The following is a 14,118-nucleotide window of genomic DNA, read 5'->3' as shown; positions in this document are numbered from 1 at the left end:
TTTTTACCCAGCGTGGCTGAGAGATCAATCCCATTGCACTGTGTCATTCGTGATAATTTTTAACATCAAGATAAATCTTCCATCAAAAGATGGCGCTATTTAAAATTCTGTCACACGATTGATGTGATCGCGATGCAATGGAAGTGCTAGCTGCGTAATGTGACTGTGGAAATTTCGGCGAGCTTGTGTTTGAAATGCGCTGCATGGTTAGCGCTGGTCGCAGCGGCGGTGCCATGTTTTTGGAGGCATGATCAATGCACGTACATGACAGTCAGAAACAGGGTACTTGACCGATATAGACAACCGTGTCAATGGACTCATAAACGTTCATCATTTGGGACATAGTTGAGAGTAAAATTGGTAAGATCTACACGAGTGCTCATGCAGCACGAATTATTCATTAACTGATATGAGGAATATGTATTATGTCTTTCTTCATAAACGATGCGTGAGGAGTGTCAGAGCTCGGTTGTTTACGAACGAAGTTCAGCAGTTTTGTTGGTGACTGTCGAGGCTAGCTAGCTAGCCTAGGGTGGCTCGCGTCGTACACATACTGTAGTATCGTTTGTCATGACGTTGTGATCGCCAAACTATGTGGATAAGTTTGATAGCTCTTGTTATGGACTGCCCTTCTAATTTTCTTTTTGAGTCACCCTTTATGCTAATATCGCTGCTGTTGGTGCCATCATGCCACGGTTTAGGCCTAGACTAGTGTAGTAGACGTTCTTCATGTTCTTGGCAATCTTGATCCAGATTGCATTATTCATTTATTGTCATCTTTCAAACTCTCGAGTCTCAGACTCGCGCGAGTCACAGCACAGCCCCTGTGCAGTGAACCACACAGGGCACAGCAACATTCAGAAGTTGCGACGGGCGTCTGTCTGTGTTATTAATACAATGCAACTTGTCACTGCTTAGACAGGAGTCTTTATAATTTTTTTACTTATCCGCTCTCCTCCGTGTATAGGAGGGGGTTTAGTGAAGTCAGACGCAGTCTCCGCGGAACACATCCTCGACGACCAGATACAGACCAATCTTTCGGTCAAGTCACTGCTACACACTGACTGTACAGCTGTCAGCAGTAGAGTCTAGAACTCGTAGAAGCTTTCTATACAATGATGCACAGGTCTGAGTGCGTCAGTCGGAATTGTGTGTATAAGGTAACTATGGAATGCTTAACCCACCCACGAGGCGAAGCCAAGTGGATTAGGCTAAATTCCATACTGTAAAAGTGGTTTCTTTTGCGGTGGTTTTATTTTCGCGCTTTGTGGTTGAACCGCGAATTTAACATCACGCGAAAATGTTTTGAACTCGTCGCTTGTTACAACGCTATCATTACCGACTGCGAATTTAAACACACGCGAAAAAGTTGGCACCGACAGAAACTGTGAAAGTTTCTGTACGCGAAAGAAACCACTTTTGTAGTAGTTACTGCATGCACACTATTCAGACTGACACATGAGACATATGTGCGTCATCTGTGTTATAGAATGGAGACAATTTTCTTGCCAAAAATCCATTTTTTTGTCATGTTCCCCGATGGCAAATTTACTGGATGCATTTCCTTTTGGCTTGCCATAGACGAAATCCCCAAAATCATGCATCCGGTACTTCAAAACCATGCATCCAGTAATTACTGGATGCATGGCAAAAGTACTGGATGCATGATTTTCAGCTAATGTAATAGGCATCTCGTACTGAGTGTGCGAACGCTTGCTTAGTGCGCGAACCTTTGTTACAAGTGCACTGATACTCTTGCTACAAGTGCGCGATAACATGTTTACCACTGTCGAGCAGCGTGTGGCCAGTAGAAAATCCACACACAGTTCTTGACCAATGAGATCGCAGGATTCTCGCTACCCATTCTATAGTCATCATTGATTGATGACAGGCAGCAATGGACAAATTATGCTCGCTTTATACACCTGACCATACTAGTACTTAGTAGTAGAACCTACCTGTAGTAACAACAGGAAACAGTGCTTGCAAATTGGCCAGCATTGCATCGATGTTGTTGATACAGTGTAGCTTGCTCATTTGCAAAGGACAGGAATACTGAAAAAGATATCTAACACAAGCCACCCATAATTTGACCACAATGGCATCCAAAAATTGACCGCCTGCTGCATTTAGACACCTATGTACTTATGCACACGGTAGAACCTTGGCACGGGAGGTCAAACCTTGGTGCGGGTGCCGATACAGATATCTGTAACGACACGTCGTTGGCAGAAACGCGAAAACGCGAACTAATGCATTGGTCGCTCATCAGATGTAGGACCTAATAATGTTGCTGACCTGAGCAAGCATGTATGAAAATGGCCTCGGTTGTTTGTGCAGCAAAATGTAGGATAGACGCTTTTTACTTTATTTATTTAGTCTTGGAACTACTCTGTTTTATACTAGTCTACAACTGTTTGTCCATATGATCCAAGATTTCCAAAGAGAGAGAGAGTTGCAGTCATTGATGAAGAAGTGATGTTAACGATGAACATGTACAGCTTTATGTTGTGAATTAATCTATTTGCAAAAATATGTAAAATCTGCAAAATATGACCTCAGACTTTATTGATGGAAATGATATTATAAACTTGAAGAGAAGCCTAATACTGTACATGAAATTACAAGTCACAAGTATATTGCACTAGACCTCTACACTGTCCAAAATATTGCAAGCATTATGGTATACATCTGTACATGTACTTACAAAGTGCCAGTGAATTAACATTTCCGCTATCAAATGAAGGGTAAGAATTTAACAGCAGCCAACCATGGAGCTGAAAAAAGGAGTGAAATGTGCTTTGAAAGGAACATACAACATACCCTTGACATTGTATGATGCTAGCAGTATGCCTCCATAATGCGCTATCAGATACAATTGACCGCATGTGATCAGACTGACCTCGGGAAAAGCAAAGTACTGTATCAGTTACATACCTTTGATGATGCCATCATAATTGGAATACCAGTAGCTCTGTCCCAATTGACTCATTTGTTGTTGTTGATTTACCTGAGTTATCTTGACTCTAGTTTTCCTTGAAGACACAGCATTATACAAAATTCATGTATACTACAACATGGTAATGGTATGGTTACTTTTGATGACTTCTTCATTTCTCGACTTTAAGGGGCTGCAGACCATGGCAAAGAGCAATTCCAGCCTGTCAGAATGAAATTGGTTGTGAAGGGGAAGATACCTCTGGTGGCTCAAATATGATGTAATACTTGAATATACTATGCTAATTTTAATGATGTGATGTATTCTCCCCCAAAGAGACAATGGCAACAGAATACATGCTTGTGATTGCACACAAATGTCAAGAAACTTTTATAAAGAAATTATACTGCATTGGCACACAAGAGCAGAATTGCGCTGGTGTTATCTCCCATACAACTGCTTTAAATTGGGCTCCAACACCAGTGGTCAGACTAACAAGCAGTACCAATTGTAATCATCTATTACCAACAGTCTAGGTGAAGGATGCAGATGTGAATGTTTTGAATGCGACAGTTGATGTTGAAGAAGGATTGAATTGGCACAAAATTTTGAACATCCCCAAAATACCAAAACCTTGATTTTTGCAGGCACAGATTTCAATTTATGTGGCCATGTCTAGAGTGTAACTTGTGTGCAGGTACTTTCCATTATTTGATTGACTGTTGCTTTAGTATATACATTATGTATAGGCTATGCATATAATGCACGTACAGCCACACTACTTCATGTGAGTTGGGACGATGTGCATCTTTTGACGCGAATGAAGGTGTCACACTTATATAAAAGAGTGAACACCAACAACAACCTTGAAATTACAAATTTGGTAATCCCTAGGGATTAGTGTTAGCCAATAGGATAAAAAAAAAAAAATGCCAACGAAAATAGTGGAGCTCTAGTTTGATAGATGGCATCCAATTCTGAGCCCAACACTAGGCTAACGCAACTAGTCTTTACATCATAATTTTGAGGTCAACCTGCTAAAGCCAACTGCATTCAGTTCAGAATTGTCGCTGGTGCTACTCACACAGCTTGAGGTAACACTAACACCACCAAACATGAAATCGCCCCTCATATAATGTACATATTTTGAGACATGTACCTTAAAAAAAAAAAAACATTGGAAAGTTATGGTAACATTTTTAGGTGCATTCAGCAGAGCATGAACCTTCTCTCACACTGTGAAATATTCCATGTTCAGTGTATTGTATAAACAAAAAATTCAGTTGCTCTGAGCAAGAACATAGCCAAGTACACATTATAGTACCAATAACAATCAAATAGGGGTAATGCATCAATATAAACAATAATTTGGTATGTCATGCTAATGGTAAAATTTGTACAAGAAGGAATACTAAAGTGTGTACAAAGGTGTGTCATGCTCAATGATTGTGTATGAACATTCTGCCTGTTAGCATTTCAGTGGAGCATAGAAATGTAAATACAGGGCTTTGAAATTATAGTACTGTAGTTGTATTCTCAGAGGCACCTTAATACCATCGCAAAATATAATGACAGCCACTAACAGGAAGATAGTCAACATTGGCAATCAAGAAAGTAAGGAAATATGGAACTTACAATTATGTAAATTTACTTTAATCTTTTTTATCATACATTGTACTAAAACATGCAGGTTGATGTACAATTTTCTGCACTGTATCCTCGTTAATATCACATGATTTTTGACAGTATGGAAATAACCCTATGCAGTGTACAATGTCTGTTATTTCCATGATTTGAATACAAATTTTTATAATGAAATAAATATTTGTATGTTTACATGTGTACAGTACGCATGTGCCACAATGTGTAGAGAAATTGCTGATACATTGTACACATGTATTAAGGTACAAAAGAAAAAAAAACTTAACCAAGGTCAGTGGTCACAGAGTATGATTGGTGCCAAAATTTTTTCCCTTTATACATGTATCATGTATTCAGTAGTGGAAATTCACTGAAATTTGAAATGTGGTGCAGCAAGCTATCTCCTTCCAGTCCATTTATTGGATAATTCTTGATACAAATATTCAGATAAAGGTTAGGCAAAGGTCAAAATCTGAAAGCTACCAGTTACAGATTTTGAAAAATATTGTGTCAAAATTCAATAAAAGTTCATTCGTGGAATATCTATTTCATAGTTTTATTAATGAATTTCCTTTGATTTTATCTCTGGAGGGGAAAAAAGTGTGGTGACAATATTTGACTGTTCCAGTTCTTTGGTGTGAATTGCATGTGTACATATACATCTGTAATTTCTGTCTCGACCAAGATCTGTGCAGTCTGCTCCAACTCACTTGCTCACTTGCCCTGGGCATCTAAAACTCACTTCTGGCAAGTGAAATGAAAGAGCGCTTGCCTGCTTGAGGCATGGGTCCTTTGCCCAAATTTCCACTCAGGCAAATAGGGGAAGTATCTTTTCTAATGCCGTGCTCTGTGTGTAGACAATGTTGTATGTGGTCTTGGTAGCTGAAGATCCTATAATGACATGCGAAATGTAATTGTCCAAACTGACATACTACACTGTACATGCAATTTTATATGCACACGTGAGGAGGCATGTATTACATTTTAGGTTTACCCTGTACATTGTAAAGTTGCATGCTTGGATACTTTTGCTGATTATCCTTGGCACCTTGAGGTGGGAGTCTCACCATACAGCATGATTTGAGTGGTGATACATGTACACTGTAAATGGCAAATGAAAGTGACAGCATTTCCAGTGTTTTGAAGATGACATCCTACATGTAGCTTCTTCTTTTTTTTCCTTTCTTTTTTTTTCCTTTTCTTTTTTTTTTTTTTTGCTGCATGAAATGAATAAAAGCAAATTTACTTACCAGTGAGTACTACATTTCTAGCATAATCATGGTATATTGTATACAATGTACAAACTTTTATACCTTGTCATGACTTGTAGAATTGCTAGATACGGGTATAACGTGATGAGTATTAGTGTCATATCGCTCTGATAGGTAAGATTGTGTTGGTTTTTATTACAGAATACTGACCTCCAGTATAGTGCTTGATACAATACACTGGGCTGTCTCAGATTAGGGTGCAGTTAGTGTCCCCACTCAGTTCTAGAAGCTGTCTTGCAGTGAGGTTCTCAATGTGTGCACAATGTACAGTTGTGTGTATACTCAGCTAGACTGCTCTAGAATGCATACAACTGTTCCATCCATTTAAAGCAAGGAAGAACTCAAGAAAGTAGAAATTATCTTGAGAGATTTTGCTTTTTTATAGTAGAGACTATGGTGACCCTACAGACATGTTTCCATGGCGACATGAATAAGTGACAAGGCATCTTCGAGCACAATCAGAGAATATCAGCATGTGTGGTGTACACCAACTGAGGGTCATGACCTCCCGTGAGTCTTGTACTTAAACTTATCATCTCCTTTGCTGAAACAGGCAATATTGTCTGTTTTTTTTCTTTTTGTTTGTTTGTTTCTTTTTTTTTAAAGTACCAGTACATAGAAACTAACATTTCTGTGTTTGCCTCGCAAAGCTATAAGTACCAGTAGTCAAATCACTGACCAGTACAAACGTACAAAATGTTACGGCAACCTGAGGGTAAGAGATGTCTGTTGGGTCTGTAGTAGTCCATGTAGTATTGATATGAATAGTGGTTTGTAAAGTTAACAAAAGAAACACGAAAACCAAATGACTGCTCAACAGGAACCACAGAGGAAATGCAAAGCTTGTGTACTCTTGCCCTGCTGACTGTCCGTCATTAGCGTCCATATATGAGGTGTATATGAGTCACAGCAGTGCTTTTATGCTATATCTACAATCAAACTGCAGTTTTATGAATGTCTTTTTGTTGTTGTTTTTCAATTGACAATTTAGTTCTTCTTAAGAGCATTTTGATATCATAATGCAAGTTTGCTTGAATAGAAATAATGTGAGGCCTTTATTAAAAGTTTGATGTACCCTCATAATTCTAGGTCAAATTTAGTTTTATTTAAAGGATATTGGTCATGGTTAATTCTTCAAATTTGTGAGATGTCAACAAGTCTCCAATTGGCCTGTGCACAAATCTTCACTAGAAATATACTTTGGGTAACTCGTAATTCAAATTGGACAAAGAATATCCTCTGCACGGAGTCAAAAAGTCTGTCATTGAATTAAGTGAATCAAATTCAGGATGAGGGTTTCAGTTGCCAGATTATAATCCCCAAACATTATTTTGATATTATTTCTATATTTTGAATCGGAGAATTGTCAAGACAATGACATCATAGCCGCACGAGTTGGCAAATATATAGTATACATGTATGTGATTTTATAGATCTACCATTTTTATGGATATCAAGTTGCAAAACTTTATTTTTAGTTTGATGAGACATTACATTCTGTTTGATAAAATACTACTTGTTGGTATTTTGTTTATTGTCAACTTGAGCACAGGGAAGAGTTACCCTTTAATATCATGACATTGAATGTGACTATGATGAAATGCCTTTTGGTATCCAGACACTATTATACTGTATTATAAAATGGGTTCAAGAATGTAGCCAATTGGAAGCGCTGAAATGAGTCACGTGTGCGTGCATTAATTTCTTAGTACATTTGTAAATGCACGGCCGGGGCCTGACGTACCTCACAATGTTTACACTAGCAGTGCGCACTCAATCAGTTGTTACAAGTGCGTCACGCGCTACTATACATGCTGTCAATCCTGTAAACAACTTCTAGTTCGGGCTGCCACAACAGCCGGCGGCCTTTCTTGTGCATAACACGTGGCGTACGTATACTCTTATACGTACGTACAGTACTTATGTGCGGGATTTCCGAGTGCGACGTGCGTAAATGTTTGGGACCAACATCTTCGGACATCTTGACTTTTGAGCGAGTGCTACATGTAGCTGACTGGTATTGACCCACAAAGGTACGTGAATAATGCTGTTAGTTTTCGACCCATTTTATAAAACAAATGATGCACAGGATTATTTCGTGGCGTTAGTGAAGGTGCGGCTCACTCTCGAGTATTGACAACGGTTGCAAACATGCACTCGGCTGCGCCTCGTGCATGTCGCACCATTGTCAATACTCTCGAGCGCGCCGCACCTTCACTAACACACTCTATCCTGTGCATCATTTGTATATTATAAAATGGGTTCAAGAATGTAGCCAATAGGAAGTGCTGAAATGAGACACACCTCCTTCCTTTACTTCAGTACAATTGCACTGCCTGTAATCCTATGGTAGATTGCCGATCGTCTGTGCGCGCGGCGGCTCCTTTGATGAATTGCATGCATACGCGCTGTCAATCCTGTAAACAACTTCTAGTTCGGGCTGCCGGCCGGCCGGCCTGTCTTCCCTTGTGCATAACATGTGTGGCGTACGTACGTATACTCTACTATACGTACACTTTGTACAGTACAGTAGACCAAGCGTTATGGGACCGGACGCGTACATGGAGTCACTTTGAAGAGCAAATCCAACGATTTAGCAGGTTAATTCTCACGCCGTTTTCAGAGTATGTTGTCTAGTAGGCCTATATGAGGAGTCTATATCAAGTCTTTAAGGTAAAGGGTGCATATTCTATGTAAAATAAGTAAGTTTTCATGCGGGAACTTAAGTGTCCGGAAACCCAACCCCCCATTATACTTATACTGTATGTGCGGGACTTCCGCGAGTGCGACGTGCGTAAATGTTTGGGACGAACATCTTCGGACGTCTTGACCCACAAAGGTACGTGAAAAACGCTGAAAAATGATGTTAGTTTTCGAATTTTCGACCCATTTTATAAAACAAATGATGCACAGGATTATTTCGTGGCGTTAGTGGAGGCGTAGCTCACTCTCGGGTATTTACAATGTAGTGCAACATGCACTCGGCTTCGCCTCGTGCATGTTCCACAATTGTAAATACCCTCGAGTGCACCACGCCTACACTAACACACTCTATCCTGTGCATCATTTGTATATTTGTATGCATTTGTTCTCATCTGCCATTAGGATAATGATGCATACCTGGTACTTGCATGTACAATGTACGTACAGACACAGATCCACACTTAATAATACACTTGTGTCCACACATACATGCAAACAGTAATTTCCTCACAATATGAAATGATACAATGTTGTTGAGTTGCTTTTGTTTTTGTTTTTGTTGTTTCTATTTGGCATGTGTGTGTGACTGCTTGTCTAGTACAAGTAGTGTCTTCGTAAAGGGGGTTTCTGTCAGTAGATTGGTGAGTTTGTCAGGTACAGTGTATACTGTATATGCTGTTATTTTCGCGAATGAAGAGGTCATAGACATTTTCGCAAGATGTTATTTTCGCGAATTGACGTCAACACAAATGTAAATGCACTATCACCCGAGTGCATTGAGGCATTTTCGCGTGTTGTTAAATTCGCAATCCAACTGTGATTTGCGGAATTTGCGAAAATTAAACCCTCGCGAAAATAACAGCATACAGTAGTGTACATTTACAATTTTACAATGTTTAGGTGTTTACCCATCCACACAGCTACATGTAATGCATTCAGAGTGTTCAATACTGTGATATTCTTATCAAATTGCCATTACATGATACAGACTGATCATTTACATGCTCGTTTATGATGTAGATGTGACAATATGTCCTGCAAGTAGTTGGCACAATGTGCTTGTAAAATGTTGCAATGCAGGCTTTGCACACCAGAAGGTTATGAATGGAAGGTACAGTAATTGTAAAAATATTGGATTATTCACAGTGTACAATGTGTGCTCATCCAATATCTGGGTTCACTAGGTGGCTTCTACCAGCATACCATCCCTTAAGTCTTGCTTTCATGCCTAATCATTTATACATTGTATACACAGCGTTACAATGACCTATCTCCGATAGTCTATTTAAAAAGCAAAGGGTATTGAACTTTGTGCCTGTCTTGTGGATAATGAGGTACAATATATTAAACCATTATGAGTTAAGTTTGCTATTTGTGGAGGGACATCTGTTTTGGCTCAGTGCAAAGATCAGCCTGTACTGTGAAATGAAGTGGTAATCAGCAAGATTACTAATTCACAGGGACTTTTTTTCTCTCTTTTGTTTTGTACTTCAAGAAAGTATTAGGACCATATTTTCACTTTTCGTGTTTGATATGAGTAGACCTATTTACTGATGCGCTGACATTGTAGACATATCGTGTTAATGACTGTTGCTGTCAGCCAGGAAAGCTTGGCTGAGGCCTGCTCATACTCATCAACATTTTATGTACCTGGTAATTTGATATCTTCGTTACTTTGAAGTTTGTCCACAGGGAAACGTAAATTCACATAATAGGTTTTGAATACATACTGGTAAGCTGGCCTGTTGTGCAAATACAATGTACAGGCAGCCATCACATGAGTTGTATGTATGTACATGTAGGGTGTCCTTTTTTCATTTTGTTTTTTAAGAATATGCCCCTAAAATGTAAATAATAATGATACAAGTAGTAGTTACACTTTGTAGTAGTGTAGTAATAATAATGATGATAATACAGCTGTAATAATAATAATTATAATAACAACAATGATGATAATAATGATAATGGTTATGATAATAATGTAATAATAATTGTGATTTATATAGCACATATCATAATGGTTATCTACAAATTCTCTATTTGCTTTACGTAGTACATGTTGTACTGTAGTGAGATTCACATCACAATATAACAAACAACACTAAAGTAATCACTATTTCAGAATTAAAAAAGTTATGAAATGACTTTCCAACAGTATGTCAATTGATTTGATGAGGGGGAAGCACTTTAAATTATTTTGTGTAACTCTCCATCACTGTTGAACAGAAACGCATGAATTTCCTGTGAGAATGATATTAAAGGTCACTGCCGATGTCAATTGTATAATATCGTGCATAGTTCCTTCATCCTTCATTCTGTACAAGTGTACATGTAGTGTAGTGTGGCATACTTAGATTGTACACAACCAGGTACTGTAGATTTGCTGGACTGCATGTACAGCTGTAAGTGATATATCAGTACTGCTCAGTGCCTTGAAGACTACTTGTAGGTCATTGTATGCAACACAATGGTTATAGTGCACTGGTGTTCTAATACAGTATTAGTCAGTACATAAAAATGACTCCTGTACATACATAAAATGGTGTTGTACACGTACTTATGTATTAGAACCACAATAAAAACAGTTCAGCTAGCAGTCTGCATTACTAGGTAAACTGCAAGCTATGTTACATTGTATTGCTTGACAGATACTGCTAAACACGATATTTTCGCGGCATAAAATTTTCGCGAGTTGCCTCTAACATTCAATGTGTATAGTGTACAAATGTAGACAAGAACTTTGACATGCATTTTAATTTCGTGAATCTTGGCTCTCGCAAAATTCGCAAAATTAAATGCACGCGAACATTGCTCGTTTTACAGTACTTACTGTAAAACGAGGAATTTTCGCGTGCATTTTAATTTTGCGAATTTCGCGAGCGCCAAGATTCGCGAAATTAAAATGCACGTGAAAGTTCTTGTCTACACTATATGCATTGAATGCCAGTGGCAGTTCGCGAAATTTCATGCCGCAAAAAAGGCCGTCGGCTCCAATTCGTGAAAAATTCATGCCGCGAATATATCATGTTTTACAGTATTGCATTCTTTGGTTTTTGTTTATGAATTATAATGTTGCTGTACAATGTACACTGTACATTGTCAGAGCTGCCAACTATGACTGATTTTCAGTAATTTCTACTGAAATTTGAAAAGAATACTGAAGGTTACAAGCAAATTACTGATTTTAGAAATCATTGTCTGATATATTCTATTACACTGTTGAGGATTACTGATTTTCACTCAAAAAAGGTGCAAATTACTGATTTTCAACCATCAAAGTACTGAAAGGCTTTCACAAAAGTTTGCAGCTCTGCATTGTATGTGTTTTGTTCTGAATATCTACTTATTTATTTGTTTTTGCATCTGGTACTTGTTTTCAGCTAAACTGTAGTTTTTACATGTGTACTTTCAAAATTTCTCTTCCAATTTCACCAAGTTTGTACTTGTGTAGCTTGGTGACCAAACGCCTACATATACATGTACTTGTACATGTACAGTATTGTCTGTGCATTCACTTCTACTTCTACTTCTACGTGGATACTCAGCAACGTCCAAAACTGGATATATTACGCCGAGGTACTTGTCAGTGCAGGGCTACAACATCAACAATTGCCACAGCACTGTAATTCATGTGTTATGCAGGAGCTGGTTTCACTTTCAGATATGAATCAGTTACATCAAAACAAAATTCATACAACATGTATTTGTGTAAAGATCATTTCTGTATAGACTATACAATGTACATGTACGCAAGACATTCAGATTGATCTACATTGTTGTAGATCACTGTATTAATCTACCCTGTAACTACATGCATAGTATTGTATCTTGCAGTGCTTTGTACAGTCCCACAAATTATCTGTTTTAGAACTTTAGCACTAAATTATTGGTATCTCAGCCTCAGGTGGGCTTTAATATTTCTACATATATGTACTGTAGGTCAGGGTCACTGCAATTAACATCAAAGTAATGTACACCTGTGACTGTAGCTTCTGGCCTTTTTTCTTTTTTTGAAGTTCACATTTTGTTTTCATGTAATGTTTATTTTAGATGATATACATGTGTACATTGTATGACCTGGGATTAAAGGATGAAATATGCACCCACCAGAAACTAATACAGTATTGTCATTGGCTTGGCAGAAATGAATGAAAGCAATGTAACTTTTCAGCAAACATTACTGCAGTTCATCAGTTACAAGATGTAATTATGTATTGTACATTTTAAGTTCTACATGTAGCAGTTTTGTTGTACATGTACAATGTAAATGTCAATGAAAGTCATCCAACAGGGCAACATCTGACATATTAACACTGTACATATAGCTTTCATGCTGACTGTTTACTCACCTACAAACATAGCTCTCTTTTGTTGTTAACGTTCCCTTTAAGTTTGTATGAGGGCATTGGCAGGTCCAAGCTATCCAGTATTTTTTTTCGTTGATTCAAGATTGAATGGTTTGACATACAGTGATGTATGTTTGTACACAGGTCAGTGAATGTGTACAAATTTGCAGATCAGTCATAGGCATGTTTGATACACTGTACTACTTTTATTGAGCCAGTTTGATCACAACGTATTGCAATGTTATAGAGCCATGTACATTTTCCTGATGCATCAACATACATGTACATGTACACGTGTACATTGTATGAGGTACTGTTAGCTGTGAATACATGCAGAAATTTTGTGTGAGCACAGTGTATGCTACTGCCAGTAACTTCAGCAGGGCTGCCAACTCTCACGCATTGAGCATGAGACTCACGCAATTTAACCAATTTTGACTGTCTCACTCTGATTTAACGATATCTCACGCTAAACCCCAAAAATGGAATGTACATGACTACAAAAATAAATTTCATCTCTAAATTCTCTGATATTCCGAATATCGATATGCCCAAGCCCCAAATTTTGAGATTTACCCGCGCAGGTGTAAAGCTTAACCAATATAATAATCATTATCAATTCGCGCGCAAAGACGAGCTATTGGATTACGATTGGTTTCTACCTATACCGCGTGAGCGTACTTGTAGCTTGTACTTTCGGCAAATTACAGTACATGTATGGCTATGACGTGTGCTTAACATCGCTTTACATACACTGACTGTGTACGTATGTACGTCACGTATGTACGGCCGCACAGCAGGCCGCCAGGCACTAGCCAGGAGGTCGCTCTGCTCCCTCGCAGTGTCTCACGCCAAACTCTCACTCAAGGTTGGCAGCCCTGACTTCAGTCAGTCTACATTGAGCTCTGCAGGTATCATATTTGTGTGGTTTGTGGTTCACAGGGTCCAATTAGTTATACTGCTGATTACAGTTCATGTTTGAACTGATTGAAATAGTTTGATATCCAGGAGGCAAGTCTCATGAATATTAAACAGTTAACTAGTAATTTGCAAACTCAAGAGACTCTGAACCATGAAATTTTCCTTATGACTTGCACTCAATACTGTTTTGTAAATATTAATGGGGTTATCTGTAAGTTCAGAAAGATCTTATTATCACATAGTAGCCAATGAAAGTAGGTAGTGTTCTGAGCTAATGCAAATTGTGAATTAATTCATT

The 14,118-nt window shown here is 38.3% G+C and overlaps 1 protein-coding gene across 1 annotated transcript in view; it reads left to right on the top strand.

The window, feature by feature from the left end:
• Window positions 1-246: 246 nt before the first annotated feature.
• The window catches only part of LOC139714443 (probable protein phosphatase 2C T23F11.1), a 38,170-nt gene continuing 24,298 nt past the window's right edge, over window positions 247-14,118 (top strand). Inside the window, exon 1 of the mRNA XM_071626149.1 lies at window positions 247-360. The gene's annotated coding sequence lies outside the window, so the exon portion shown is untranslated. The remainder of the gene's footprint in view (window positions 361-14,118) is intronic.

The sequence above is a fragment of the Diadema antillarum genome, unplaced genomic scaffold, assembly GCF_040938485.1.
Source record: "Diadema antillarum isolate AM-2024a unplaced genomic scaffold, OU_Dant_1.0 seq00002275_RagTag, whole genome shotgun sequence".
Lineage (NCBI taxonomy): Eukaryota > Metazoa > Echinodermata > Echinoidea > Diadematoida > Diadematidae > Diadema > Diadema antillarum.
Note: the sequence above shows the minus strand (reverse complement) of the source record. Positions and strands in the feature narration are given on the sequence as shown.